Here is a 25,955-nt window from a genome sequence, read left to right as displayed (position 1 = left end):
CGCTGCGTGCGTAAGGGAAGGAGGGGTGTGCGCGAAATATGACTCGGGTTCCCTGAGGGGGCCATGAGGGGGCGTGGTCCGAGGAAGGACGTTTGTGATTGGTGGATTCTGTTCTGGCCGGGACGTTTGAACGGAAGTCTGGGGAGAGCCCTGAGAAGAGGAAAGGAGAGGGAATGAGCCCAGAATCCCCGGCAAAAAGGGTAACAGTTGTGATACCAGCGCTGCAGCAGAGGGTCGCGTCCAGTAATGGGGTAGAGTTTGGAGTTAACCATGCTTCCCTTTCTCTAGGCTCAACTTTCAGGTGAGGTTTTTCTAGTCCTTGAAGCCTTAAAAGAGACACAACCCCAAAGATATTAGAGTAATTCTGTCCTCTTAGAGAAATCTGTGGGAAGTCTTGTTGTTGTTGTTCAGTCGCTCAGTCGTGTCCACTCTTTGTGACCCCATGGACTGCAGCACTCCAGGTTTTCCCATCCTTCACCATCGGCTGGAGTTTGCTCAAACTCATGTTGATTGAGTTGGTGATGCCATCCAATCAGCTCATCTTCTGTCATCCCCTTCTACATGCCCTTTTCTCACACCCTTGAGTTTTTTTGTAGGTACACAAAGATTTCTAGGTTCTTGGGAATTTAGATATGAAGTCTAATGCATCTCTGATTGGCATCAGGCAGCAGGACACAGAAAAAGCGTTAGTTGTTACATATTTCCTGTCAATGGTGTTTGCCACCAACGAGATTTGCTTTTTAGGATTTTCAAAAACCAGCTTGAACAATAGGAATGCGGTAGATGTCCAACAACAATCTGTGGCCAGTTCAGTTCAGTTCAGTCACTCAGTCGTGTCCGACTCTTTGTGACCCTATGAATCGCAGCACGCCAGGCCTCCCTGTCCATCACCAACTCCCCAAGTTGACTCAGACTCAATATCCATCGAGTCAATGATGCCATCCAGGCATCTCATCCTCTGTCATCCCCTTCTCCTGCCCCCAATCCCTCCCAGCATCAGAGTCTTTTCCAATGAGTCAACTCTTCGCATGAGGTGGCCAAAGTACTTGAGTTTCAGCTTTAGCATCATTCCTTCCAAAGAACACCCAGGACTGATCTTTAGGATGGACTAGTTGGATCTCCTTGCAGTCCAAGGGATTCTCAAGAGTCTTCTCCAACACCACAGTTCAAAAGCATCAATTCTTCAATGCTCAACTTTCTTCACAGTCCAACTCTCACATCCATACATGACTACTGAAAAAACCATAGCCTTGATTAGATGGACCTTTGTTGGCAAAGTAATGTCTCTGCTTTTGAATATGCTATCTAGGTTGGTCATAACTTTCCTTCCAAGGAGTAAGCGTCTTTTAATTTCATGGCTGCAGTCACCATCTGCAGTGATTTTGGAGCCCCCCAAAATAAAGTCTGACACTGTTTCCACTGTTTCCCTATCTAATTCCCATGAAGTGATAGGACCAGATGCCATGATCTTCGTTTTCTGAATGTTGAGTTTTAAGCCAACTTTTTCATTCTGCTCTTTCACCTTCATCAAGAGGCTTTTTAGTTCCTTTTCACTTTCTGCCATAAGGGTGGTGTCATCTGCATATCTGAGGTTATTGATATTTCTCCCGGCATTCTTGATTCCAGCTTGTGCTTCATCCAGCCCAGCATTTCTCATGATGTACTCTGCATAGAAGTTAAATAAGCAGGGTGACAATATACAGCCTTGACGTACTCCTTTTCCTATTTGGAACCAGTCTGTTGTTCCATGTCCAGTTCTAACTGTTGCTTCCTGACCTGCATATAGGTTTCTCAAGAAGCAGGTCAGGTGCTCTGGTATTCCCATCTTTTGAAGAATTTTCCACAGTTTATTGTGATCCACACAGTCAAAGGCTTTGACATAGTCAATAAAGCAGAAATGGATGTTTTTCTGGAACTCTCTTGCTTTTTCCATGATCCAGTGGATGTTGGCAATTTGGTCTCTGGTTCCTCTGCCTTTTCTAAAATCAGCTTGAACATCTGGAAGTTCACGGTTCACATATTGCTGAAGCCTGGCTTGGAGAATTTTGAGCATTACTTAGTAGTGTGTGAGATGAGTGCAATTGTGCAGTAGTTTGAGCATTCTTTGGCATTGCCTTTCTTTGGGATTGGAATGAAAACTGACCTTTTCCAGTCCTGTGGCCACTCTGAGTTTTCCAAATTTGCTGGCATATTGAGTGCAGCACTTTCACAGCATCATCTTTCAGGAGTTGAAATAGCTCAACTGGAATTCCATCACCTCCACTAGCTTTGTTCGTAGTGATGCTTTCTAAGGCCCACTTGACTTCACATTCCAGGATGTCTGGGTCTAGATGAGTGATCACACCATCCTGATTATCTGGGTCGTGAAGATCTTTTTTGTACAGTTCTTCTGTGTATTCTTGCCACCTCTTCTTAATATCTTCTGCTTCTGTTAGGTCCATACCATTTCTGTCCTTTATTGAGCCCATTTTTGCATGAAATGTTCCCTTGGTATCTCTAATTTTCTTGAAGAGATCTCTAGTCTTTCCCATTCTGTTGTTTTCCTCTATTTCTTTGCATTGATCGCTGAGGAAGGCTTTGTTATCTCTTCTTGCTATTCTTTTTAACTCTGCATTCAGATGCTTCTATCTTTTCTTTTCTCCTTTGCTTTTCACTTCTCTTCTTTTTACAGCTATTTGTAAGGCCTCCTCAGACAGCCATTTTGCTTTTTTGCATTTCTTTTCCATGGGGATATATTAATCTGTGGCCAGTTGTGTATAAATAAATTGCTATTGTTGTTTAGTCACTAAGTTGTGTCCAACTCTTTGGGACACCACTGACTGTAACCTACCAGCCTCCTCTGCCCATGGGATTTTCCAGACAAGAATCCTGGGGTTGTTTGCCATTTTCTTCTTCAGGTGATCTTCCTGACTCAGGGATCGAACCGGAGTCTCTTGCGTTGGCAGGTGGATTCTTTACTACTGAGCCACCAGGAAAGCTCTATGTATGAATAAGGTTTGGCCAAATGTATGCTAAAGACAGAGAAGGGAAGGGAGAGTCCAGTATTCTAAACTCAAGTGCTTGTGAGGCAAGGAACTCTAAAAAATCTTGTGGGAGAGAATATTAGTGAGAATTTAAAATATTACAGCCAACACTTATTGAGGCATACTATAGACCAGGGATTGAACTAGTCATTTCATATATTAACTGTTCTGAGTCTATATATGTGTATGCTTGAGCACACATACTGTTTTCTTTACTCTATATATCAAGTATTAAAAGCCTTGAAATAGCACAAATGAGCAAATGATAAAATGTAATTTTCATATATACTTCCACATGTAAGTAACTTCATAGCAGTGTAATATGCTAGCCTACTCTAAATTATTGAGTTCCACAAGACATCATAATAGTGTGACCAATCAAAAGTATTTATTATTACTAAATAAATCTATCTATTGCTTGCTAAAATGAAGCAGAGGCTAATTATATAATAATGAGTATACAACCATATTTCAAGCTGGTTTTAGAAAAGGCAGAGGAACCAGAGATCAAATTGCCAACATCCACTGGATCATGGAAAAAGCAAGAGAGTTCCAGAAAAACATCCATTTCTGCTTTATTGACTATGTCAAAGCCTTTGACTGTGTGGATCACAATAAACTGTGGAAAATTCTTCAAAAGATGGGAATACCAGAGCACCTGACCTGCTTCTTGAGAAACCTATATGCAGGTCAGGAAGCAACAGTTAGAACTGGACATGGAACAACAGACTGGTTCCAAATAGGAAAAGGAGTACGTCAAGGCTGTATATTGTCACCCTGCTTATTTAACTTCTATGCAGAGTACATCATGAGAAACGCTGGACTGGAAGAAGCACAAGCTGGAATCAAGAATGCCGGGAGAAATATCAATAACCTCAGATATGCAGATGACACCACCCTTATGGCAGAAAGTGAAGAGGAACTAAAAAGCCTCTTGATGAAGGTGAAAGAGCAGAATGAAAAAGTTGGCTTAAAACTCAACATTCAGAAAACGAAGATCATGGCATCTGGTCCTATCACTTCATGGGAATTAGATAGGGAAACAGTGGAAACAGTGTCAGACTTTATTTTGGGGGGCTCCAAAATCACTGCAGATGGTGACTGCAGCCATGAAATTAAAAGACGCTTACTCCTTGGAAGGGAAATTATGACCAACCTAGATAGCATATTCAAAAGCAGAGACATTACTTTGCCAACAAAGGTCCATCTAGTCAAGGCTATGGTTTTTCCAGTGGTCATGTATGGATGTGAGAGTTGGACTGTGAAGAAAGTTGAGCATTGAAGAATTGATGCTTTTGAACTGTGGTGTTGGAGAAGACTCTTGAGAGTCCCTTGGACTGCAAGGAGATCCAACTAGTCCATTCTAAAGGAGATCAGTCCTGGGTGTTCTTGAACAGACTGAGGCTAAAGCTGAAACTGCAATACTTTGGCCACCTCATGCGAAGAGTTGACTCATTGGAAAAGACTCTGATGCTGGGAGGGATTTGGAGCAGGAGAAGGGGACGACAGAAGATGAGATGGCTGGATGGCATCACTGACTCATTGGACATGAGTCTGAGTCAACTTGGGGAGTTGGTGATGGACAGGGAGGTCTGGCGTGCTGTGATTCATGGGGTCGCAAAGAGTCGGACACGACTGAGCGACTGAACTGAACTGAACTGAACCATATTTTGGCCATCAGCATCTATCCTATTCTGTGAATCACGTTACTATCTCTTGTTAGGTAGAAGGTACTGAAATATAATCCAAAAGCCCAAACATGTTCATGTTCTCCAAATGCAAATTTTGACTTTTTTGCTCTTATTTTTAGATTGACCTTTTAATTGTCTTGTCACTCTTGATAGGGATGGGGAGTTCTTATGTTTTAGAAAGAATATTAATTGTAGTAACCATTAAATATACAGTTGTTTCAGTAACTCTATGGTAATTAAAGTCTATGAGAAATACAAATAAAGATTTAAAGGGCAGAATAAAGAAACAAACTAAAGTAAGCACAAGATTTTCCCCCCACAGGCAAAAATTTACACAACCCTACAGGAGCCACTTCTGGAAAAAGTAATAACTCTCCATCATATGTCTGTATGAATTGTGTCATTTAAGGTAAGCCATTAACATTGTAATTCCTTCTCATAGGTCCCATTAATATTACTGTAATACCTATTTTCTTTCTCCATCCCCTCTTCTTTTTTCGTATTTTGTAAATCACTACTTTTCTAACCAGGTAGTACTAGTTATAAGGAACCTATCTGCTGTTGCAGGAGACATAAGAGTCTTGAGTTGATCCCTGGAACCCTGGGTCTAGGAAATGGGAACCCACTCCAGTATTCTTGCCTGGAAAATCCCATGGATAGAGGAGCCTGGCAGGCTACAGTCCATGGGGTCACAAAGAGTTGGACACAATTGAAGTGACTTAGCACACATGTACTTTTCTAACAGGGGGTTCCCAGGTGGCTCAGTAGTCAAGAATCTACTTACCAGTCCAGGTTCGATGCACGGTACTGGATGCTTGGGGCTAGTGCACTGGGACGACCCAGAGGGATGGTATGGGGAGGGAGGAGGGTTCAAGATGGGGAACACATGTATACCTGTGGCGGATTCATTTTGATATTTGGCAAAACTAATACAATTATGTAAAGTTTAAAAATAAAATAAAATAAAATAAAAAAAAAAGAATCTACCTACCAATGCAGGAGATGTGGTTCAATCCCTGGGTTGGGAAGATCCCCTGGAGAGGGAAATGGCAACCCATTCCAGTATTCTTGCCTAGGAAATCCTATGGCACAGAGGACCCTGGCAGGCAACAGTCTATGGGATCTCAAAAGAGTTGGTCAGAACGTAGTGACTAAACAGCAACAACTTTCCTAACAATCATGGGCACAGACAGCCCTACTTTCTCTTTACTCTTTCTGAGAGCTGCACTTTCCTTTTTCGCTAGATGTCTTACATATACAAAGCTACTGTAACCAGTTGTTTGAGTTTACCCCTCCTTTCTAACAGATAGAGATCTCTACAAGGATTTTATTATGCTTATAGTGCCCAGAAGGCCATGGCTCATCTCTGGACTCTTGACAGTTCTCAAGCAGTCCTTTGGGCTCTCAGAACTTTTGTTTTATAACTTAATATAATAAATAGAAAAAGTTGCAAAATTGAAAGGAATCCTAGAAAAACTAATTTACGTTGAAAATGACAGCATTAAAAGGTCACAAACTCCAGTGTCTACAGAGGATAGGCCTACATCATAAATAATAAAACTGACCCTCTGTAATATAATAGGGAGTGGTAAAGACAGTAGCAGATTGAAAGGACATGTCATATTTGAAGGAGGCAGTCACTGTTTACCACCCACCAGTTATTAAATGAAGGCAACATTTAGCCAAACTTTCAGATTTTTCAAGGGACATCAGATATATCAGATTTTTATGTATCGTTTCTCAATTTACCAATGTTGACAACAAATTAAATTTATTTTTAAAACATGTATCAAATTAAATGTATGCATAGGCCAAATTTGGGCTGTGGGTCACATATGTGCTATTTTTTTTACTAAAAGGTAAAATGAATGGATACTGGAAATCTTAAAATTGGTTCCTGTGAGGAATTTAATGGAAAGGAATGGGAGAGGGGTGATGATTTTAACAAGTTTTTTTGTTTTGGGGATTTGAATTGGATCCCATCTGATATTTTTTGAGAGATTCCAATAAATGTTTTAATTCTTTTCAATTTTTCTTGGTTTTGGACAGGTGTTTTTTGGTGTGTTTTAATAAGCTTCTACCAAAACTGGACATTGAGAGGAATGAACTTCACATGAGGTATGGAACTCTAGCATATAATTTTGCCTGCCAAATGCCCGATAAAACAAGATTAGAGGATAAAGCTATTTGGGAATTTGAAAGCTTATTTTTTGACTAATCTTCCTAGTTAAGTGACACTTGTAGCATATGATTTAAACATGTGCATGGCAAAATCCAAGCTTTAGCGAAATACAAATTGCTACATGTCAGGACCTTAAGAATTATCTTTAACACTCAGTGAACTCACAAATGCAATGATTTGGCTGACCATATTTGCATGCATTGTACTTTACCCACTATGAAGAGGATGGGAAATATCAGTTAGAAACATAATAAATCTTCCACAAAATACTTGGAAGCCAAATCCAGCAACATACAATAAAGAATTAAACACCTTGACAAAGTAGAATTTGTCCCAGCAATGCAAGATTGTTTTCACATTTTTTTTTTCAGCAAGGTTACAATCTTTATTAAATTTCTATTCTGCTTTACCTTAGTAATAAAATCAAAAGGAAATATAAATTAACACTTGAATCATTATAAGCTGAATACATCAGAGCATTCCTATGCAGCATTTCTCAATCTTTGTCACAGAAGTTCAATTAACATTATAATCCATATCAATAGAATAAAAAGCAAAAATTACTTGATCATATTAATAGACCCAGAGACAGCATTTGAAAGAACTCAACAAAATAGAACCTCAATAGGTTCTTCCACCTGATAAAGGACATCTATGAAAAACCCATAACTAACATCATTTTTAATGGAAAGACTGAATATTTGCCCCCTAAGAACACAAGCATGGTAAAGATGTCTTTTACCATTTCTAACTGACATTGTGCTTCCCTTGTGGATCAGACGGCAAATAATCTGCCTGCAGTGTAGGAGACCTGGGTTTCATCCCTGGGTCAGGGAGATCCCCTGGAGAAGGAAATGCCTACTCACTCCAGTATTCTTGCCTGGAGAGTTCCATGGACAGAGAAGCCTGCTGGGCTACAGACCATGAGATTGCAAAGAGTTGGACATGACTGAGGTACTAACACACAACAATCAACATTGTACTAGAGGCTTAAGCAGAGACAGATAAGAAAAAGAGGTAAAAGCCATCCATATTGGAAGGGAAGAAGTAATACCATGCAGATGATGTGATCTTGTATATCAAAAGTCCTAAGGAATACACTAAAAAATAATAGAAATAATAAAGTTCAGCAAGGTTGCAAGATGTAAGATCAATATACAACAATTAATTGTATTGCTCTACACTAGCAATGAATAATCTAAAAATGAAATTAAAAAAATAATTCCACTTATAATAGCATCAAAAAGAATAAAATATTTAGGGATTGGGGGCAGGAGAAGGGGATGACAGAGGATGAGATGGCTGGATGGCATCACTAACTCGATGGAGTGAGTTTGAGTGAACTCCAGGAGTTGGTGATGGACAGGGAGGCCTGGCGTGCTGCAATTCATGGGGTCGCAAAGAGTCAGACACGACTGAGCAACTGAACTGAACTGAACTTAATAAATAAAGTAAAAACTTGTATACTGAAAGCTATAAAACATTGCTGAAAGAGATTAAAGACCTACATAGCACTAGGTATTCACTCTGGCCCGTCTTGCTTCAGCTCTCCTTCCCTCTGAGACAAAGGTGCTGTTACCAGGAGGGGAGAGATCTTATGCTTAGAAGGAACAAAATCAGCTCAGACCTAATCCTCAGGGCTTCTACGCATTGGGACCCTATACTGCCCCAATAGGTAGTGACACCCACTGAGCATAGGACAATCCCCAACTTACACATGGCTCTGTTTCTAGCCTCTCCATCTCCAGCCCCAGGAAAGTGATAGCTACCATTGAGAGAGCTAATTCTTAGGTAGGTTGATAAGGAGTCCAGGGCCCTCAAGGAAAAGAAAAAGGGGTCCAGGGTTCTCAAGGTAAAAGGGACAAACGTTTTTTCTATATTGCTTTGTCCTAGCTTAGTCACATCAGACGTTTTTTCTTAAACTCTGAGTTGTTATGACAACCATCTTCAAGACTAACTTTCTTTAAGCCCAGAGTTTATGATTATACAAGAAAACAGCTCATTTTGCTCAAAGGTATGTTTTTCCTTAAGTGAAGTGAAGTTGCTCAGTCATGTCCAACTCTTTGTGACCCCATGGACTGTAGCCTACCAGGCTTCTCCGTCCATGACATTTTCCAGGCAAGAGTACTGGAGTGGGTTGCCATTTCCTTTTCCAGAGTATCTTCCCAACCCAGGGATTGAACCCGGGTTTCCCGCATTGTAGGCAAATGCTTTACCATCTTTGTTTTTCCTTAAGCTCTGTACTAATGATTATATGCACTGGTCATAGCAAACACCCTCTTCCAACAACACAAGAGAAGATGGTACACATGGACATCACCAGATGGTCAACACCGAAATCAGATTGATTATATTCTTTGCAGCCAAAGATTGAGGAGCTCTATACAGTCAACAAAAACAAGACCAGGAGCTGACTGTGGCTCAGATCATGAACTCCTTATTGCCAAATTCACGCTGAAATTGAAGAAAGTAAGGAAAACCACTAGACCATTCAGGTATGACCTAAATCAAATACCTTATGATTATACAGTGAAAGTGAGAAATAGATTTAAGGGACGAGATCTGATAGAGTGCCTGATGAACTATGGACGGATGTTCATGACATTGTACAGGAGACAGGGATCAAGACCATCCCCACGGAAAAGAAATGCAAAAAAGCAAAATGGCTGTCTGAGGAGGCCTTACAAATAGCTGTGAAAAGAAGAGAAGTGAAAAGCAAAGGAGAAAAGGACAGATATACACATCTGAATGCAGAGTTCCAAAGAATAGCAAGAAGAGATAAGAAAGCCTTCCTCAGTGATCAATGTAAAGAAATAGAGGAAAACGACAGAAAGGGAAAGACTAGAGATCTCTTCAAGAAAATTAGAGATACCAAGGGAACATTTCATGCAACAATGGGCTTGATAAACGACAGAAATGGTATGGACCTAACAGAAGCAGAAGATATTAAGAAGAGGTGGCAGGAATACACAGAAGAACTGTACAAAAAAGATCTCACGACCGAGATAATCATGATGGTGTAATCACTCACCTAGACCCAGACATCCTGGAATGTGAAGTCAAGTGGGCCTTAGAAAGCATCACTACGAACAAAGCTAGTGGAGGTGATGGAATTCCAGTTGAGCTATTTCAACTCCTAAAAGATGATGCTGTGAAAGTGCTGCACTCAATATGCCAGCAAATTTGGAAAACTCAGAGTGGCCACAGGACTGGAAAAGGTCAGTTTTCATTCCAATCCCAAAGAAAGGCAATGCCAAAGAATGCTCAAACTACCGCACAATTGTACTCATCTCACACGCTAGTAAAGTAATGCTCAAAATTCTCCAAGCCAGGCTTCAGCAGTACGTGAACCGTGAACTTCCAGATGTTCAAGCTGATTTTAGAAAAGGCAGAGGAACCAGAGATCAAATTGCCAACATCCACTGGATCATGGAAAAAGCAAGAGAGTTCCAGAAAAACATCTATTTCTGCTTTATTGACTATGCCAAAGCCTTTGACTGTGTGGATCACAATAAATGTGGAAAATTCTGGAAGAGATGGGAATACCAGAGCACTTGACCTGCCTCTTGAGAAACCTATATGCAGGTCAGGAAGCAATAGTTAGAACTGGACATGGAACAACAGACTGGTTCCAAATAGGAAAAGGAGTACGTCAAGGCTGTATATTGTCACCCTGCTTATTTAACTTATATGCAGAGTACATCATGAGAAACACTGGACTGGAAGAAACACAAGCTGGAATCAAGAATGCCGGGAGAAATATCAATAACCTCAGATATGCAGATGACACCACCCTTATGGCAGAAAGTGAAGAGGAACTAAAAAGCCTCTTGATGAAGGTGAAAGAGGAGAGTGAAAAAATTGGCTTAAATCTCAACATTCAGAAAACTAAGATCATGGCATCTGGTCCCATCACTTCATGGGAAATAGATGGGGAAACAGTAGAAACAGTGTCAGACTTTATTTTTGGGGGCTCCAAAATCACTGCAGATGGTGACTGCAGCCATGAAATTAAAAGATGCTTACTCCTTGGAAGAATAGTTATGACCAACCTAGATAGCATATTTGGAGAAGGAAATGGCAACCCACTCCAGTGTTCTTGCCTGGAGAATCCTATAGATGGAGAAACCTGGTGTGCTGCAGTCCATGGGGTTGCACAGAGTCAGACACGACTGAAGCGACTTAGTAGTAGTAGTAGTAGTAGATAGCATATTGAAAAGCAGAGACATTACTTTGCCAACAAAGGTCTGTCTAGTCAAGGCTATGGTTTTTCCAGTGGTCATGTATGGATGTGAGAGTTGGGCTGTGAAGAAAGCTGAGCGTTGAAGAATTGATGCTTTTGAACTGTGGTGTTGGAGAAGACTCTTGAGAATCCCTTGGACTGCAAGGAGATCCAACCAGTCCATTCTGAAGGAGATCAGCCCTGAGATTTCCTTGGAAGGAATGATGCTAAAGCTGAAACTCCAGTACTTTGGCCACCTCACTCGAAGAGTTGACTCATTGGAAAAGACTCTGATGCTGGGAGGGATTGGGGGCAGGAGGAAAATGGGACGACAGAGAATGAGATGGCTGGATCTCGACTTAAGAGGGTTTCTCCGAGTCGATGGCATCACTGACTCGATGGACATGAGTTTGAGTGAACTCTGGGAGTTGGTGATGGACAGGGAGGCCTGCCGTGCATGAGGTTGGAAAGAGTTGGACAGGACTGAGCGACTGAACTGAACTGAACTGACTGAAAGACCTCACCAGAGCTACTCCCATAATTTACATTTTAAGTTAACAGGATTAGCCAGAAGGTTTAATCCAGAGACTGTCCTCAGGCAGGATACATTATTGTTATATAATCGTAAAGAATATAGAAGGAAAAAAAGTTTGTCCTTTCTTCCTCCTTGAGAATTCCAGACCCCTCTCTCCTTGGGGACCCCTAGACTTCTTATCAAGTTGCCTAGGAAATGACTCTCTCATAATGAAAGGACATCTTTTTGGGGTGTTAAAGCAATAAAGGCAATATGAATATCAAGTAAAATAGACTTCAGAACAAAGAATAGTTGTACAAGATGTTACCTTTAGTTATTTTTAGGGGAACTTGAGCAAATGATATATGGGATCTCTCTGTTATTACTTCTATAACTGCTTGGATGTAAGTTCAATTAAAAAAAAAATTTCATTGGGCTAATTTTTATCTTACTGCAGGCAACAGTTTTGCCAGTTGTTTGCTATCACATAACATAAGTCACCATATTTCAAGGGTTCAATTTAATTGTAATTGAATTAATATTCTGGATTCCCCACACTGCCACCAGCCTCCGAAATCCATCTAGGCATTTTTTTGCAGAGGAAAGGAAATGTCATTATTCCTCTTATGTGAAGAAAGTCCTTACTTACCAGAGAATGAAAGCAAAAGAAAGCAAAGAGAATCACATCTTAGTTTTAGTCCCTGAGGTCCTGGGCCACCTTTGTTTCTGGGAATTACCTCACTAGCCTTTTTTAAGAACAACTTTTTCATATTTTATTAAAATGCATGAATTTTATATATATTATTTATATTTTATATATATTACTTTTTTTGACTCCATGGCATGCAGGATCTTCCCCAACCAGGGATCTCAAACCCTTGCCCCCTACATTGGGAGTGTGGAGTCTTGCCAAGAAAGTCCCTGCTTAGTGAATTTTTAAATTTATAACTTAATTTTTAGAAAAGTTTTATATTTACAGAAAAACTGAATGAAAAGTGTAGAGAGTTCCCATATTCCCCCTCCCCACAACTCTAGTTTTATTATGGTAGTAATTACATCTTCCATTACAATGGTATATTTGTTACAATTGATGAGCCAATAGTGTTAATTACTTGTTTGTAGTTTTATTATGGTTCAACTTTTGTCTCTTATATTTGTGGATTTTGTCAGATATATATGTCATGTGTCCACCATTGTAGTAACAAACTGTATAGTTTCACTACTCTAAATATCTCCTATACTCCAGTTATTTTATCCTTCCTTTCCTCCCTCCCCCAGAACTATTGGAAATCTCTGTTCTTTCTGTTGTCTCTATAGTTTTGCCCTTTCCAGTATGTCATGTAGTTGAAATCATCTAGTATGTAGGCTTTTCAGATTAACTTTTTTCACTTAGCAATATGTATTCAAGTTTCCTCCATGTTTTTTTTTGTGGCTTAATAGCTCATTTCTTTTTATTGCTGACTAATCCATTGTATTGCTGTACCACAGATTCTTTATCCATTTACTTATTGAAGAACATCTTGATTGCTTCCAAGTTTTGGCAATTATGAATAAAACTACTATAAATACTTGTGTAGAGGTTTTTGCATGGACGTCAATTTTCCAAGTCATTTCGGTAAATACCAAGGCATATAGGGTTGATGGATCATATGCTAAGAGTATGTTTAGTTTTGTAAGAAGCTGCCAACTGTCTTCCAAAATGACTACTATTTTTGCATTCCTACTAGCAGTGAATGAGAATTCCTGTTGCTCGACATTCTCACCAGCATTTGGTATCGTCGGTGTTTTGGCTTTTAGCCATTCTAATAGACGTGTAATGGCATCTCATTGTTTCGTTTTGCAATTCTCTGATGACATATGTTGAGTGTCTTTCCATATGCTTACTTGCCATGTTTTTTTTTTTTTTCTTATTGCTGAGTTGTAAGAGTTCTATATACATTTTGGATACAAATCCTTTACCAGATATGTATTTGGCAAAGATTTTCTCCCAGCCTATGGATTGTCTTTCATTCTGTTAATAGTGTCTTTCACAATGAAGGAGTTTTAAATTTTAGTGAAATCCAACTTATTAATTTTTTCTTTCATGAACTGTTTCTTAAAAGTCATTGCCAAACCCAAGGTCACCTAGACTTTCTTGTATGTTATCTTCAAGGAATTTTACTGTTTTACATTTTACATATATGACTATGATATCTTTTGAGTTAATTTTTGTGTCAGGTATAAGATCTGTGTATAAATTCATTTTTTAAATATATGGATATACAGTTGTGCGGGCACCGTTTGTTGAAAAGATTATCTTTTCTCCATTGTATTGTCTTGATCCTTTGTCAAAGAATATTTTGACTATATTTGTGTTGTTCTATTTCTGGGCTCTTCGTCCCATTCTATTGAGCTTGTCAATAGCTTTTTAATAATTTCCCTTAATTTCTTATGCTGATTTGAGTTGAATTTTTATCAGTTCCTGCTGAAATATCACTGATTAATTCAAACACTTGGTACATGCCAAGCACTGTGCTAATCTCTTTACATAAATTTAACCACAGCAGTCTTTTGAAATAAACGAGGAAACTTGGGGTTTGCCAGTTTAAGTAACATGTTCAAAATCATACCACTTATAAGTGATCCAGACTCTGCCTGTCTATATTGTATTATCTGTCAAAGAGGACCTTGTTACTCCTTACTCGGACTATTACAATTGCTCTAATAGTCTTTCTTCTGCTAATTACTGCCTTTAACTGGGAAGCCCAATTATACTATAGTTGTCTTCTAAATTAAATACTGAGTTCTCAGCCAACATTTAAAGCCTGACCTACTTCTCCAGCTTTTTTCCCCCAGTATTCTTACTTGCTCAGTTGGACTGCTCTATGATTTTATATTACCCTCTCTGCTTTAATATGTCAGTATGTGACCTAACCTATTCCTATACTTGCTACATCTCCAAGTATTAAAATTCCTTTTGTCAAAATTCATCTCAAATGACTCTTCTCCCTTGACCCTTCTCCATTTTGTATCCCAACTTCACACTAAAATTGGAATTGAGAACTTTCTCCTTAAAATAACCAAAGCATTTCTTTTAAACCTCACTTATGGCACATCTATATGCCTTGTGTTTAGTTATGTGAATTTAATTTATTGTTACTACTAGACCACCACCTCCTCGACAGCTTGTCTAGTATATAGAACCTGGCATTCATTTAAAAATATTCATTGAGTATATAATATCTATACCAAGAATCGCACTGAATGCTGGAGTGGCAAAGATAAAAGACATGGCCACTGCCTTAAGAAAAAAAAAAAAGTACAGAGTAGTAGAAGCCAGATCAGAAGGCAGTTGAAAGTGAAGGTCGCTCAGTTGTTTCCAACTCTTTGTGACCCCATGGACTATAGTCCATGGTATTCTCCAGGCCAGAATACTCGAGTGCGTAGCCTTTCCCTTCCCCAGGGGATCTTCCCAATCCAGGGAAGCCCAGGTCTCCCGCATTGCAAGTGGATTCTTTACCAGCTGAGCCACCAGGGAAGCAGTTACTTTTCTGTAATTTAAGTTCTGTTTTGAAAGTAAACCTCTCATACTGTGGGATGGAGTATGGAGTGTGGAGTACTTAATACAGTTTGAGTTTGGGAAGGAGAGAAGACTTATCAGAGGACAACAGATAAGAGTTAGGATCTTGACTAGCAATATATGGAATAGCAGAAAGGCCTAAGAGATCATAACACATTTGGTGTGCATGTAGTTCAGATTAGCTATACCATAGTGATTGAGTTAAAGAAGCAGAGAAGGGCTGCATGCTGAGGAAATGTCTGAGTCTTGCAAAAAAGGAAGCATGAAGGACATGAAATTCAGTATAAGGTTTCAAACAAGGATCTGTCATTATCTCATTCATGCAGATGGATCATGCTGACAGTTATGTGGGTAATAAATCGGAATTGGCTGAGACTAATGACAGGAAGGAAGACCAGCTAGCAGAATGTTACAGTAGTCTAGGCTGTATAGTATTTGGATCTGAATAGTCCAAGGAGCGGAGAAGGCAATGGCACCCCACTCCAGTACTCTTGCCTGGAAAATCCCAGGGACGGAGGAGCCTGGTGGGCTGCAGTCCATGGGGTTGCTAGAGTCGGACACAACTGAGCGACTTCACTTTCACTTTTCACTTTCATGCATTGGAGAAGGAAATGGCAACCCACTCCAGTGTTCTTGCCTGGAGAATCCCGAGGACAGGGGAGCCTGGTAGGCTGCTGTCTATGGGGTTGCACAGAGTCGGACACGACTGAAGCGACTTAGCAGGCGGCAGCAGCAGTCCAAGGAGAAAAGAGGACTTAATTTGAGAGATGTTTAGGAGATAGAATTTATATTGCTTCTCGGCCTTTTGGCTAAGATCAAGTGTGGAATGTATAAGACTTGGTGATGGGATAGTGTAATTCTTTAAGATCTCAAGTTCTCTATACCTGGGGATTCATCTAAGCAGTATCTTTGTCCTGATATTTTGAAGAGATACTCCTTCCTAGTCTACTGTATAAATTACTAGAATCCATCTCCCTCCTCATCACCAATAGCCTCCTGGCCAAAAGAGCCTCTATTGCCAAAGGAACTTGCTGAGGAGGTTCTGCCTTATTATCAGAGTCCGCTTCTAGTAGATAAAAGAGCTCCTGCTCACATTGCCAAACTTGAGCGAGATATACTCCGAAAATGAAAATTAGAACTTATCTTTTTTTGAAATAATGTTGAAAGATAGGTACTTAGATATATCATGTGTTAAATGTCCCTTTTATGGTCTACTCTAGGAACATGAAACTGTTTATGCCACTTCGGTGACAAGTTCTAAACATCCTCCTCTTTTAAAAAAAACTTCAAATTCGGTTGAAGTCTTCTTATGTATATACTGATGAATAACGGAGTAGGGAATGGTTCACCTCAGCAAGAAGTAATATTTTATTGCTGACATTCCTGAGAACTGCTGTCACATAATGACAATGGTAATAAAAAAGTAGACCTATTTTTAGTTGGTTTTATTATTGTTGAACACGACTGAGCAACTGATCTGATCTGATCTGATTATTGTCTTTAAATTTTTCTTTCAGCTAATGCATCCCATATTATATGCTCTCAGAGCTGATAGTTTCCTCTCTCCCCTCTGCCCCAGTTAGTACACCACTGCCTACATCTGAGTTAGAAGTTGTGAAATGGAAATCAGAGATACATTGTGAGACAGGGAAAATTACTGAAGGAAAGAAACTTGGACATAAATTTATGTTCTTCATTTCACCAACAAAATGATCTGGGCTGATAACAACTTCTCTGAGCTTCAGTTTTCCCATTATTAAAACAGGGTTTAAATACCTATTTTGTTGTGGATTAAATAATGTAAACTTTCTGTGCTCAGTCGTGTCTGACTCTTTGCAACCCTATGGACTGTACTCCACCAGACTCCTCTTTCCATGGGATTTTCCCAGCAAGAATACTGGAGTAGATTGCCATTTCTCTTCCTTGGGATCTTCCCAACCCAGGCATCAAACCTAGGTCTCCTGTATTGCTGGCAGATTCTTTATCCCTGAGCCACCCGGGGAATAATGTATTTAAAGTATCTGACACTTAGCAAATATTCTCAACAATATTAATTCTCTCCTATTTTTATATTTTATAGCTTCCCAAGATATTTTGAATATATTTTTTATGTTTGAGAAATTTCCAATCTTAATGTTAAAGTGCTGCTTCCCCAAGGTAAGCTCTGAAAACGAAATTTCCAGACTCTCATAGTAAAGGGACAGACATGTGACCTAGGCTTCAACATTCAGCACACTTACATAGACTTTTATTTGGAAGTTAGCAGCTTTGAGGAAGCCAAGATTCTGTTTGGAAATCAATTTGCTGATAAAGGCATATGACATTTGGGGGTGGCAGTGCTTGTTAGGCTAAATTCCTAGGGCAGAAGTCACTTTGGTGGGAGTGGGAGTGGCAGCAGTTGCTTTTAGTGTTTGTTGCTGCAGAAGTATGTAGTACTCTGACTTCCTCATTGGGCCAGTTAAACTTCCTTTCTGCTCATTCAGTAAGAATTAGCATATGTTACTTGCCACAGTGAGCCTTAACTGATACATATTTCATCATTAGTATTGCTTCCTTTGAGTAGCAGGTTAAGCAGAATGTCAAGGAAGAGGCAATAGTGTAATTTATAATCACCTTAAATAAAAGTACATAATTCTGGAAAGTATATCCCAGAAAAGTTTTGTGAACTATAATTGGAGATTGAGGAATATAGCTTTTGAGGAAATTACATATAATATTAGAATACTTTTGTCAAATGTTTTTCTCTGTAGCTCTTGGAAATAGTTAAGAGAACTTAGGCTTTCATGTCCCTCAAAGAAATTCTTTCAGAACCAGTTTATAAAGAAAATTTAATCCCTGGATACTGATTCTGCAAAGCAGTCTCAGGTGAGTTCATCAATTCTGTCAAAGCCAGAATCAAAATAAATCAGGCATTATATGGCATATTAAATTTCTGGAGCTCAACTTATTTCCCTTAATCTCTTAGCAGCAGTAACAGAGTGGCAGCTCTCACTCATTGCAGTGGGGAAGTAACAAAGCAAGAGAAAAATTGCTGTTGCAAAATGAAGCACATCAACGCATTTCCATCTAATGCATTATGGTTCATGAATCTCCTAGGAGCCAGAAAAACACAGTGAAGTCTTTAAAAGCGAATCCAGATGTCAGTCATCACCACGGCAGTGCTTTAATTATCAAAAAACAAAGAAATAACTCCTTAGGTACATTCTAACCAGGTGTTCCTTCACAGAAAACAGAATAGCGGAAGAAACAGCTGTGGCATTCTATCTGCTTCAAGAGGAAAGGGAACTGCGACCTAAATAACAGAGACTTTCCGATGGAACAAAGATAAATCACAATTATCAGAATTTTTCAAGTATTAACATATAACATGATGACTAATTAATATTAATTACTCCATTTTCCAGATGAGAAAACTGAGTGCCTTATATGACAAACATTTCTAATTCAAAGTCTGTCAGTCTTCGACAAGTTTACCACAAAATGAATTGATTTTGCAAGATCTTTTAACTATCATATGACAAGAAGTGATTTTCTAGAAAACATTTGTGTGTTTTACACAAATAATCCATTTTCATCTTGGAAAATATAAAGGTGAACAAAAAGGAAACTTTTAAACCATCTCTAATAACTGCTATTTCAAACTGGGATTTTAAAGCTGGGCCCATGGTTGACTGCAGGGAATCTGTGAATCTCTGAAACCAAACAAACAAAAAGACCATGTGCATTTTTCTGGGGTGAGGGTATATATACCTTCATCAGTTTCTCAAATTGTCATTCAAAAATTATGAACTACCTCCATCCTTCTGGACTTTATGTATGGGACTGGAGGAACAAAGATGCTGTCCACAAGTCACAGCCTGAGAAGGAAGGTGGCCTTCATCTAAAATTTTATGTTGGCCAAAACAAGTAGTAATTTCTAAAATTTGACTTGGCTTTTGTGCAGTAAATTGTGGAAAGTTAGGAATATTTCCTTTTCTCCTTAAGGGTTTTATTTATTTATTTATTGACTTATAAGTTAATTTACAATGTTGTATTAGTTTCTGGCATACAGCAAAGTGATTCAGGTATATGTATATGTATATATATATATAATATATACACTCTTTTTCATATTCTTTTCCATTATAGTTTATTTGAAGGCATTGAGTATAGTTCCATGTGCTATATAGCAGGTCCTTGTTGCTTACATATTTTATATATAGTAGTGTGTATATGTTAATCCCAAACTCCTAGTTTATCTCCTCCTCCCCATCTCCTTTGGTAAAAATAAGTTTGTTTTCTATGTCTGTGATTCTGTTTCTGTTTTGAAAATAAATTCATTTGTATGTGACCCCATAGACGGCAGCCCACCAGGCTCCCCTGTCCCTGGGATTCTCCAGGCAAGTACACTGGAGTGGGTTGCCATTTCTTTCTCCAATGCATGAAAGTGAAAAGTGAAAGTGAAGTCGCTGTGCCATGCCCGACTCTTAAAAACCCCATGGACTGCAGCCTTCCAGGCTCCTCCATCCATGGGAGTTTCCAGGCAAGAGTACTGGAGTGGGGTGCCATTGCCTTCTCCATCATTGTTTTAGATTACACATATGATTGACATCTTATGATATTTATCTTTCTCTGGTGGACTTACTTCTCTTAGTATGTTCATCTCTAGGTCCATTCATGTTGCTACAAATGGCATTATTTCATTTTTTATGGCTGAATAATATTCAACTGTATATACCACATCTTTATCTATTCATTTGTTGATGGACATTCAGATTGCTTCTGTCTTGGCTATTATAAACAGTGCTGCAGTGAACACTGGAGTGAACATTGGAACACTGGAGTATCCCAATGCAGTGATCCATATAGCAGTTTGGAATCTCTTATCTGGTCTGCCTGTGAGTGTAAATATATACTATATAGTTCAGTTCAGTTCAGTTTAGTCGCTCAGTCGTGTCCGACTCTTTGCGACCCCATGAATCGTAGCACGTCAGGCCTCCCTGTCCATCACAAACTCAGAGTTCACTCAGATTCACGTCCATTGAATAAGTGATGCCATCCAGCCGTCTCATCCTCTGTCATCCCCTTCTCCTCCTGCCCCCAATCCTTCCCAGCATCAGAGTCTTTTCCAATGAGTCAGCTCTTCTCATGAGGTGGCCAAAGTACTGGAGTTAAGTATATATATATATGAATGAATCACTTTGCTGTATACCTGAAACTAACACAACATTGTAAATCAAATTTACAATTTCAAATTTACAATTGAAATTAGCACCTTAGGTCTAACATCTAACCTTCTTAACTTTTCTGATTTAGATGTTAGACCTAAGGTATTAATTTCAACTGTAAAAAGAATAAGAATTGTGCTTGAATGTTTGAGAGCCCTAATTTAACACATGAATGAGTTTAATTCATTAGATTTTTTGATAGTGATTCATTTTCATTGAGGTATAGTTGATTTACAATGTTGTGTTAGTTTCAGGTATACAGCAAAGTGATTCATATATATATATATATATATTTTTTTTTTTTTTTCTTTTCAGATTCTTTTCCCATATAGGTTATCACAAAATATTGAGTATAGTTCCCTGGGCTATAGAGTCTGTCTTGTTATTAATTCATTAGATTTTTAATAGTTATAAATCTTAGGTTTTGCCTGTTGAATTGTTTGTCTGCCTTGTCAGTTGGGTAAAGTAGCTCAGATAATCAGATATCTTAAATGTGTTAATATGGTTTAAAAGACTTAATTTTTTTGTAAATGAGGAGTTATCTTTTTAAGGAATCATAATCTGTTGAACTTATGAATTAATTGAACATTAAGCAAAGAATGAATAAAAGTGATTTATAATGTATTTTTATGTCCCACAGTATTGATAATGATGAAAAAGTCTGACCATATCAAGTATTAGAAAGATGAAGATCTCTTTGCTTGAGGGAACGCAAAGTGATGGAATCCTTTGAGACACAATTTGACAGACCTCACAACTCAATGATTCTATTCCTAGGTATTTATCCTAGAAAGGTTCTTACATGTATACACTAAGAGATATGTTTCAAGAATGTTCATAGTAGCCTTGATCATAATATCAAAATAAAACAGAAGAACAACTGAAAACAACCCAATGTCCATTGACAGCAAATGGATATATAAATTATTGGTTTTTCAAATTATGGAATATTATACAGCAGTGAAAATGAGTGGGAATAACTAAAATAAATCTCAGAAAGATAGTGTTGAGTAAAAAAGCAAATCATACCAACACAATTCTATAAAGCAATTATTCTTCAATTTAAAAATAAATTAATTGAAATGAAAAAAAGCAAATCACAGATAAAGCATACTGTCATCTATGTTCAAAAACATAAAACTAAACAATATGATTTCAGCATATACACACTCATTTGTAGATAAAACTGTTATGGAAAGTGAGGGGATTATAAACAGAAAATAGGTAGTTGTTTCTGGAAGAGATGGTAGGGGAAGAGGATTTGATCAGGGAGAGGTTCAGAAAGCTTCAAGGGTGATAATCTTTTCCTTGAGCTGGGTTGTGGCTCCATGGATATGTATTTTATTATTCTTTGAGCCATGTATATTATTTTATGTCTCATTGTATGTGTGTATACACACATATATGCACACATTCTTTTATAAATATGAGATAATTTATAATTTTAAAAAATCTGCAGATTAAAATAAAGTGATTTTATTAGATTTCTAAGTTGTGTTTCAAGTCTTAAGAAAAACTAGTTTTATACTTACGACTTGAATATATTGGATGCTATTGAAAGTGCAACAGACGTTAAGTACTGCATTCCTTTTCAACCATCAAAGTCCTTTAGAACATTTCAAAACTCAGCTGGTATAGTTGATAACCTCTCTTTCTGGCTGCCCTTTCTCCCCTCTCCAATGGCATTCCTAACGTAATATCTTGATGAATCTTGGCTTTTACAAAAGATGGAAAAAGCAACTTTTGGTTTTAAACTAAACCAGCTACAAAACTCCCCTGACAAAGGGAATCTAAAGCATAGCTGTCTGCTTGAAATGGAGGGAGAGAATAATATAGGGAAATATGAAGAGGACAAGCGCAAACTAACAACTCAGATTACCTTGTTATAGATGTTCTATTACATTTTTATATAATTTTTCTTTCCATATTTAATGTTTTTCAGAATATTTAACCAAACTGATTCCTTCCCATCAGTTTATTATAAATAATATTCATTTAAAAACTCTATATCCTATTTAAACAGCATTAATAGCCAGAAGTTTTTTTTTTCCCTCCCAAATACTTTTGATAGTTTATTTCAAATTGGTCTATTCCTGAAATTCAGTCTTCCATCCTGGCATCTGAGTCAATGAAAAAGCCTTAAATCATCCCTAGTGACTTCATAATCAAATTTCCTTCAATGAAATCCTTGTGTGGGTATTTGCTGGCTTAAAAGAAAAATCTCCCAACTACAAATTGGCCTTTAGGTTATGGGTTCTGTGCTCTTGCCTTCAGAAATTCTGCTTAGTTCTTTCCCTTCAGCAGAATTCTCTTTTCTCATGGATCTTAAGGGAACAATTAGGCAAGATATAAATTCCAGAACCACTTTGCCTGCCTTTTCTTGCATTGGACCTTCAGTTTTCCTCCCCTGTGTGTTCATTCCTTTTCTCTCTGTTCTTTTGTCGCTTTTCCTCTTAACTCCTTCCCTTTTCTGAGAGTGTAACTATTCATTTCCCAATTCCCCAAAGAAACATACAAGACTTAGTATTTGTTGCTGATTTGCCCCATGTTTCTGCTGCTTGTCTCCAGTCCCTTTTCAGTTTGTTTCTTCATCTCCAGCCTCATTCCAAACATAATTTTATGCCCTTTACCAAACACATTTTCTTCTGGTTTTATTCCTTTTTAAACTTTAATTCTCCTTTTCTTAGTCACTATTTACAAAGGCTTCACCTGGGATAAAAGCAATAGATTTGATCTCAAAGTTCTCATTTAGTATTTTCTCATGAAGAAGTAATTATTATCCACATTTTACAAATGGCTAAAAGAAGGAGCGAAAGGAAAATATATTGCCTTAAACCATGTGTTAAGTCTGTTAGAAAGCCAAACTAGATTAGAGACCAGTTGTCCCCACATCTACCACCTGGTGCCCTTATCACCTGAACCTTTATATTTTTTTCAAGAGGGGACCTAAGAACCATCTGCAGTCTTGTTGCTTCTCTTCTCCAAACTGAGGATTCACAGACTGAGGAGACATGGCCCAGGAATCTCCATTTTAACAACTCCCAAGGTCCTTCTTAGGCAAGGTAAAATTTTAAAAAGCCACAACTCTGGCTCTGCTTCCTAAAAATAGTGAGGGAATTAATCATTTTTGTGCACATACTGTGTGTCTGATGCTATGCTCTAATTTTACATACACATGCCATTAGTTGATTTACTCCTATAAAAACCCTTTGAGGTAGGTTTTCTAATATCTACTTTATAGGAGAGAAACTGAGATTTGAGTTGGAAAACTGCCCAAGGCTACTTAGCTGGTAACTGGAAGAGGCAGTCTAGAAGAGTCCACATCTGACTTCATTACCCTGGATTTTAGGAGCTATGACATGACACATGTTTTAAATTTAGCATAAATAGCTATTAGATATAATAAATGTTACCATATGTATATAGGATTGTATTAATCTCATAGTGTGCAGCAAACAATAAAACAGACAAATTGATTAAGCACATTCAAATTTGTTTTTTCATTAAGACATAGTTGATATATAACTTTATTAGTTTCAGGTATACAACGTAATGATTCAATATTTGTGTGTGCTTGGTTGCTCAGTCATGTCTGACTCTTTGCGACCCCATAGACTGTAACCTGCCAGGTTCCTCTGTCCATAGGATTCTCCAGGCAAGAATGCTGGAGTGGGTTGCCATGCCCTCCTCCAGGGGATCTTCCCCATCCAGGGATTGAACCCAGGTCTCCCGCATTGCAGACAGATTGTTAACTGTCTGAGCCACCAGGAAAGCAATTTGTATATATTATAAACTGACCATCATAATAAGTTTAGTTAACATCTATCACCACACAGTTAAATTTTTTTTTCTCATAATGAAAACTTTTAAGTTCTACTGTCTTAGCAGCTTTCAGATATACATTACAGTATTCTTAACTATAGTCACCATGCTATATATTACATTCCCAGGACTTATTTACTTTATAATGAGAATTTTGTAACTTTTGACCACTTTCACCCATTTCACCCATCCACATCCCCCCCCCACTCCCCCGGCAACCACCAATCTGTTCCCTGTATCTATGAGTTTAACGTGTTTTTTAGATTCTACATACAAGTAAGATATTAGTTTTTCTCTGTCTCACTTAGCATACCTCAAGGTTCATTCATGTTGCTATATATGGCAGACTTTCTTTTTTATGGTTGAATAATATTCATACATATATATTTGTATAATAGAATATTACATATATCACATTTTTTATGCATTCATCTATTGATGAATATTTAGGTTGGTGGCTCAGAGGTTAAAGCGTCTGCCTGGAATGCAGGAGACCTGGGTTCGATCCTTGGGTCGGGAAGATCCCCTGGAGAAGGCAATGGCACCCCACTCCAGTACTCTTGCCTGGGGAGAATCCCATGGAGGGAGGAGCCTGGTGGGCTGCAGTCCATGGGGTCACAAAGAGTCAGACACAACTGAGCGACTTCACTTTCACTTTTCACTTTCTTTCCATATATCTTGGCTGTTGTAAACAGTGATGCAATGAATATGGAGGTGTGTGTATCTTTCTTGAGTTAGTGCTTTCATTTCCTTAAGATAAATACACAGAAGTGGAGTTGCTAGATCATATGGTAGTTCTGTTTTTAGTTTTTTGAGGCACCACTATACTGCTTTCCATAATGGCTGCACTAATTTACATTCCTACCAGCAGTACACAAGGGTTCCCTTTTCTCCATATCTTCCCTAACACTTATTATTTCTTATCTTTTTGATAATAGTTATTCTAACAAGTGTGATATCTCATTGTGGTTTTCATTTCCATTTCCTTGGTCATTAGTCATGTTAAGCATGTTTTTATGTTCGAGTTGGCCATCTGTTTGTCTTCTTTGGAATAATGTTCATTCAGATCCACTTTTCAAATGAATTTATTTGCTATTGAGTTGTGTGAATTCTTTATATATTTTGTCTTTTGAGCCCTTGTCAGAAAAATGTTTTGCAAATATTTTCTTCCACACAGTAGGTTGCCTTTTGATTTTGTTGATGGTGTCCTTTGCTGAGCAGAAGCTTTTTAGTTTGATATAGTCCCACTTACTTGTATTTGCTTTTGTTGCCTTTGCTTTTACTGTCAAATCCAAACAAAATATCATAAAGACTGATGTTAAGGAACTTACTGCCTGTGTTTTCTAAAGTCGCTTTAGTGAGCGACCTCACTTTCACTTTTGACTTTCATGCATTGGAGAAGGAAATGGCAACCCACTCCAGTGTTTTTGCCTGGAGAATCCCAGGGATGGGGGAGCCTGGTGGGCTGCCGTCTATGGGGTCGCACAGAGTTGGACACGACTGAAGCAACTTAGCGGTAGCAGCACTTGGACCATGAATGTAATAATGAGGTAGAGCAATCACTTTGAATCACTTGGAAAGTGAATATTGAGGATGGTATGAAGCGCCTGAGTCTGAATGTGCATCCATAATACCAGCCCTGAACTGCTTTCTGGATTTTATAAGAGAGAGAAATTTTTCTCTTATTTAAACCTGGTAATTTGGGGTTTCTGTGTCTCACAGTTGAACCTAATCC

At 38.4% G+C, this 25,955-nt stretch overlaps 2 long non-coding RNA genes across 3 annotated transcripts; both read left to right on the top strand.

Moving 5' to 3' along the window:
• The first annotated feature begins 130 nt into the window (after window positions 1-130).
• LOC139176782 (uncharacterized) lies at window positions 131-19,252 on the top strand. 2 transcript variants are annotated; one of them, XR_011561236.1, is made up of 3 exons: window positions 131-301; window positions 6,764-6,832; window positions 17,272-19,252. It is a non-coding gene; the product is annotated as an uncharacterized lncRNA (long non-coding RNA). The 2 variants fall into 2 exon arrangements; XR_011561237.1 differs by lacking the exon at window positions 131-301 and adding an exon at window positions 4,709-5,123.
• Window positions 19,253-23,924, top strand: LOC139176781 (uncharacterized). The gene is made up of 3 exons (XR_011561235.1): window positions 19,253-20,068; window positions 21,039-21,175; window positions 23,338-23,924. It is a non-coding gene; the product is annotated as an uncharacterized lncRNA (long non-coding RNA).
• Window positions 23,925-25,955: the final 2,031 nt, after the last annotated feature.

This window comes from Bos indicus, chromosome 2, assembly GCF_029378745.1.
Source record: "Bos indicus isolate NIAB-ARS_2022 breed Sahiwal x Tharparkar chromosome 2, NIAB-ARS_B.indTharparkar_mat_pri_1.0, whole genome shotgun sequence".
Lineage (NCBI taxonomy): Eukaryota > Metazoa > Chordata > Mammalia > Artiodactyla > Bovidae > Bos > Bos indicus.
The sequence above is the reverse complement of the archived record's forward strand: the minus strand, read 5'-3'. Positions and strand labels throughout refer to the sequence as shown.